Consider the following 6,646-nt stretch of genomic DNA (forward strand, 5'->3'; position numbering starts at 1 on the left):
GTCTCAGCTTTCTCTTAATGGCCTCCTCTATCTTCTTCCACATGTCATTGTCACTTAGGTGGGGTTCACCATAGACTTGAATTGCTTACCCCTCTTCCCCTGAACATCCGTCCTCTGGACTGTCTTCTGGACCAGCGCGGCAGAGATTTATCAACGCAACCCTCATCAGGCCTCCATCCCTTTCGTGTCTCCCTCTTTGTGATACAAGGGATGTGGCTCAAACCCCTCAGCTACCCTGCTATGTGTTCAGCGTGTGACCCCTTGGACTCCCTGGGCCCTTCTTGCTTACTGTTTCTGATTCAGAGCACAAACTCTGCCCACATTGGAAGACACTCCACTTCCATTTGGGGCATCCTGTTTTCCCTCGGTTTTCAGGGCCCTGCCTCTTTTTTTTCCTGGGCTGATTCACATATCTTCCTTAAGACTCAGTTTATTCTGTTTTCAGAAATCATTTGCAGATCTTCCTAGAACTGATGACATGTTCCCTCTCTGTTTCCTCCTGTGAGTTTCTTCATGCCCTGGGTACAGGTCCTGCCTCCACTGCTGTGTGTCACTTTGAGCATGGCTTGCTATTTTCTGCTTCTTTTCCTTGACTATTGGTCTTGTAGGACAACGACCACACGTGCTCCCAGCTTGGAGCAGGAGCAGGATCCCTGCTTGTTAAATCAGTGACTGGATTTGTGCGGACGGACTGCATCGTGGTTGGAATCTGCTGGCCGGGAGTGCAGGGACCATCCTGGGGAGCTGGTATAATGTGTCTTGCACGCTTCCTTCCTCCGGCCACTCCTAAAGATGCGAGGGATATCCCACCTCTGCTTTCAGACGGTGCTAATCCTGCTGGACCCGTCTGGGGCAAGGCCCTGCCTGGGGGTCTCATATTTAGAGTACAGCTTTCTTTTTCCGCAAGAATGAGACAGGAAACACAAGGTGGAGTTCCTCTGCTCTGGAATGTGTGTTGCGACACAATGAAAAGCCGGATGGAAATGTCTCCAAAGTTCTAAGCCAGGTTGCAAAGACAGATCCACCATAGCAAAGCCTATCCTCTGCCTTAAAAATAGCTGGCGGCGAAAGTAATCCAGGCTCATGCATCTGACGTGTTGTAAAAGTTAGCAAGATTCAGGGCTGAAGGCAAAGCAGCTGGGCTGAGGAGAAAGTAAACTATCTCCTCCATTATCTCTACCTCCTGTCTTCAAAGGGCGGGAAGCTGCCTGTTTCAGAGGGAATGGGATTCCTTAACTGAAAGGAATGTCTAATGGTGGCATTTTCAGTCAGTAAAACAATAAGGGAAAGTCCGGGGGGGGGGTAATTGGGCCCTTGAAATCACACCCAAGGGATAGCCAATGGCTTTTTCTGCTGATGGGGCCAGCTCTGTGGAGGTATTTGACACAATAACCAGGAGTATTTCATGAGGTCCTAGCAGGTGACACTGTCTGATTTGATCTGCACAATACTCTGGTGAGGAGGGAATTATTCCCTCTGCTCCCCCTAACTTTGATTCTACAAATGAGGAAACTGAGGTACAGGCAGGCCATGGAGCATGTCTGGAATCCAACCATTCATTTCTTCTTTCATTCATTCTCTCATTGACTATTAAGTTCCTACATTATTCCAGGTACCATCTTACACTGGGAATGCAACGCTATATAAAAGAGACAAGGAGCTGTCCTTGTGAACACAGGTCCTACTTGGGAGAGGACCAGCTACCAACATACTGCCTGGGTGGGGCCTTAACCTGCATTTGCCCCATCTCTGAGCTGTCCCTAGGAAAGAGCCAAGTGTCGTCTTTACAGATCCTGAGAAATATGCTCCTAGCCACATCAATTCTTTTATTAGTAGTACATGCCTACAGGACACAAAGTTTGCATTCCTTTTATGGGGTTGGTACTCAGACATGACACATCTGAATTCTTTACTTCATCCTCTTTCAATTCTTAAGAGAGGTTATGAGAGAAAAATCAAACAATAGAGGTACAGGGTGAGGAGGTCCCTACAGCTGCCCACTGCAGTGTAGGTGTAATAGAAAGACTATGGACTTTTTCTTCTTTAAGATTTTACCTGTTTCCCCTTCAGCCTCCCCCAGTCACCCTTCCCAAATAGCACATGTGCCCAACAAGACCTACCAACTGATATTTTCTGTCTAGTTTCAAATCTTTTTTCTCCTTGTAGCTCATGCTGCTGTCTATCTACTTAGCCCCTTGTGAATAGAATTCAGATGTGTCATGTCTGAGTACCAACTCCACAAAAGGAATGCAAACTTTGTGTCCTGTAGGCATGTACTACTAATAAAAGAATTGATGTGGCTAGGAGCATGTTTCTCAAGATCTGTAAAGACGACACTTGGCTCTTTCTAGGGACAGCTCAGAGATGGGGCAAATTCAGGTTAAGGCCTCACCCAGGCAGTATGTTGGCAGCTGTTCTACAAAATAAGAACACAGGCCATTTCCAGATTCGGGAAGCTGAAGTGTTTTATGGGCACCATCCCATCAAAAGCAAATACAACCTTGTTTCTTGACATTATAACCAGGAAGCCATGCCCCTAGACAATAGAAGGCTGCGAGGAGATGTCGCCATCTTCAAACACTTGAAGGACTGCTGTATGGCAGGAAGATCTGTCTGCTTTGGGGCAGCGGGAGGGAGTGGAAGTAGGGGTAATGGCAAGAAGTGAGGGGGCAGGAATCAACTCATATCTGGAAAGTGTTCTAACAATCTCAAGCAACCACTGATGGAATGGGATGGCCTAAGAAGGGTGCAAGATTCATCGTCCTTCACGAGCAATGTGAGCCTAGAGCCGCGCGGACTTCTCTACTGGTTCAGTGAATGATCTTGTGTTGGTTACTTTTCTCTCATTGCTGGGACAAAAATCCCTGACACCCTCAATTAGGGAAGAAAGGGTTTATTTAGTTCAGAATTTCTGGAGGTTTCAGTCCATACTCAGCTGGCTCCAAGGTAGAGTGGCACATGGCAGATTCAAGAGTTCACGGTGGCAGAAATCAGCAAAACAGCAAGAGCAAAGGGGAAGAGCAGAGCGTGAAGGCCTCCCGCCTTCTCTTATACTGTACGCAGGCTAACGCCCCAGGGTGGGTGCGGCACTCACTCCATAATCCCAGCATTGGACCATGAGTCAATCAACATCTCTAGACGCTCACCCCATGACTGCATGAAGCTTGGGGGACATCTAGACACAAACCATAGCAGACCTACTGACTAATGCATGCTTCAATTTGTACTCAGTATGTGCTAGACTCACGCATGCTGTAGTGAAGAAGACACAAGGTTATTACCTTGATAAAATTTCCATTCTAGTGGTAGAGACAAACAACAAACATGTGAGCAAGTACATTCTAAAGACAGTTATAACTAGAAATGAGTGTCATAAGTAGAATAAAAGAAACTATAAAAGAACAACTGTGTTATATTCATACATGTATGCGTGTTCTCATACAAGTGTGTGTATGTAATAGGTTGTACTTAATTGGGTGGTCAGAGATTGTGCTTTGAGGGGATAATTCTGAGGCCCAAGTGATCAGGATGGGCACTAGAAATGAAGTCTCAGAGGTCTGCTGGCTCACAACTGAAGAGAGGACCAGTGTGGCTGGGTACAATGAACAGATTGTCAAGGCAGTGGGGAATGAGGGCAGCCAGGGGCCAGGTCACATTGTCCCTTGTTTGTCATGGTCTTCCCATTGGGTATTATTGTAGGGTAAGAGGGAATCATAGAAGAGCTACGGCATTTTGGGTGGAAGGCCAGGCTTGACGAGTGCTTGCCAGCGCGAGCAGCACATCAGTTGTGGATCCAGTGAGCTAAGTGAGTTCGAAGACTCAGCACTGATGCTGTAAGAGTTATGTACTTTGCTCAGGACAGCTGAGAACACCGTGGTCTGTGGCGATTTTGCTGACATGTAATCTACGTACCAGTTCACTCATGTGGGTGCTATTTGGTGGCTTGTCTTCTATGCACTAGGTCACAAGCATTTACAGGGCTGGGCTAAAGCATGGTATCTGGCACATAGCAGGACTACGGACATTTTATTGAGGCTGGGTAAGGTGAGGAGATGGGAAGAAGAGATGAGTGAAAGACACCTCTGTCTTTGCCGTATTGTTGGGGTGGACTGCAATAGACCATCCACAAAGTGCTATTAGAAGGCAAACGGGAGGCAGAGCTTTGTGGGTGAGTTTGGCATGCAGAGTCCACGGAGCAGTATTTGGACTCTTTCCAGAGCTGAATTCTTTGTTTCCTAGCCTGGTGGGCTTGGGCTCCCCACCCATCATCTGAAAATAAGAGGAGTTTGCCACCAACTTCAGAAGGTAATGGAGAACTATCAGGTGGCCAGGAACAGCCACCTGAGGCTTCCCAGGCAGACTATAAAGAACCTCTGGGTACAGAACCTCTTGGTTTTCTCCTTTGGCAGGAAAGCAGGGAGGATTTCCCTCAGGATCTTACCACTTGGAATGTCCTCATCTCCTGGCATTGGTGCCCTGTAATGGGGCCAACTTTCTGAGAGTTGTAGCCTGTGATAACCTAACCACGTTACCATCAAGTGGCCCGAAGCCACAGTCAAGTCTGCTCCACAGTTTCTCCCACCCTATTTTAATCATCTGTGAATGAATTTCCAAAATGGCCTGTAATGTACTCAACACATGTTAAAGAATCTAAGCAATTGACCCCTTTCCAGGGCTAAGGAATCATTTTTGAAAAGACCATTTTGGTGTCTCAGGGGGATTTAAATATTTTTGCAAATTTCAAGAGCAAGAGAAAGGGAGAGTATTCTGACTAGCCGCTCTTGTGGACTGCACACTGTTACATAGGAACAGAGCATCAAAGAGATTGACGGATACAGTCCTTGCTACACTGCTTATTAAGAGGCAAGAACTGATCTCAGCCTAGGCTTTCTCCTTTAAACCTATTTGTTCTCTTGGACTCTGTAGGAAACACTGCCCATTTTTATGATTTCTCCATAGGAGGGTGTCTGCGCATGACTTTGAAAATTTCAAATACTTGGGGACACAGTGATGCCATTCTTAATACTTGTGTCTCAGGGGACTTTGACTATGAAGATTGCCTACTGGAATTATATGAGAAGCTTCAAACCAATATTAATGGCCTGGATCCACTGCCCATCTGTTTTTTTTTTTTCCACACCGGACCTCAGCCATCTGTCTTAATTACTCTCTTGTTGCTGGGACAAATACCTGTCACTCAAACTTAGGGAAGGAAAGGTTTATTTGGTTCACAGTTACTGGAAGTTTCACAGTTTAAAGCACCCTTGATTGCGTAGCAAGACCTCAGAGCCTTATTTGCTCAGGAGACAGGGTCAATGCCTTTGTCTTCTCCAAACATCTCCTCCCTGCCCAAGGTGGCCCCAATCACAAACACTGCTGCCCCATGCTACAGGGTCTGGAGGAGAGGCTGGGGCGCTGGATGACCCTCTTCATACCTCCAAGAGAGGCCACCAGGCCTGGGGTGGGGGAAGGTGGGGAGTGGGGGGCAGAGAGCTTGCCGCCACTTTAACGGGTCACGTCTCTCTGGTCCAGCCCCTTAAGCCCCGCCCTGGTCCTCTGGCCATGCCCCTCAAACCACTTGCTGCTTCTCCAACCGAACCGGGTCTGCCCCATGACTTACATGAGGCAGTGGTCCATGCCTTTTAAGTGGTCCAAAGATATAATTAGAATCTAGGGTCTAGGTTCAGAATACTGGGTGGGGCTCAGGATTGGGGGATTCAATGTGTGGTGGTGGTGAGGGAGAAGAGTGTTACCATCCTGTGAGCACGTAGCTTTCAGAAGCTCAGGGGGTGGGAGACACCAAGAGAGGCTCCAGAGCCCCAAGCAGGAAGGGGATGTCGCCTGTAGGAGCCTTTATGAGCTGAAGCAATCATGTAGGCTCTGCACTGTCGAGAGGCTGGAAATGCCTGGGTAATCGAATCACAATGACAGTGCTGACAACAGCAAAACAGCTGTCATCCATTGTCAAAAAGCACTTTGCCCACATCATTCCCTGTAACTGGTTGAGTAGTGGTCTTCAAAAGGCATGTTCATGCCAGCCGTGGTGGTGGCTTTATTTGGAAGAGGGTCCTTGCAAATGTAAGGAAGTAAAGACCTTGAACTGAGATCCACGTATGTTGTATGCATGGGCCTGCACTGAAGGACAGAGAGGTGGATAATAGGAGGGAGAATTGAGGTAGAGCGAGGCAAGAGGGCCCTGTGCAGATGCGAGTAAGGAGCATGCAGCCATGGGCCAGGGAAGTTAGAGTCGCCAGAGCCTGGAAGGGGCAAGGGAGGTTTCTCTCCAGAGCTTATGGAAGAAGCAGGATACTTAGATTTCAGCCTTTGGGCCTCGAGATCTGTGAGTGAATACATTTCTGTGGCTCTAAGACACCCAGTCTAGGATAATTTTCCTTGGGAAATTAATTCAACCCTCTGTGATCCTCCCCACCACTTTGAGTTGGTGTTTATTGCTTTTCTTTCATTGATTATGAAGTTGAGAGTTCTTATTTTACTTTTTTTCTAAATAAGGGGTAGATGGGGCTGGTGAGATGACTCAGTGGTCTAAAGCACCTACTTAGAACAAGTTTAGCAAAGCACAGGGACCGCGGTTCAATCCCCCAGCACCACATGCCAGCCAGCCCCGCCCCCTGGTGGGCTGAGCTGA

Source organism: Octodon degus, unplaced genomic scaffold (assembly GCF_000260255.1).
Source record: "Octodon degus isolate 3935 unplaced genomic scaffold, OctDeg1.0 scaffold00062, whole genome shotgun sequence".
Taxonomy (NCBI): domain Eukaryota; kingdom Metazoa; phylum Chordata; class Mammalia; order Rodentia; family Octodontidae; genus Octodon; species Octodon degus.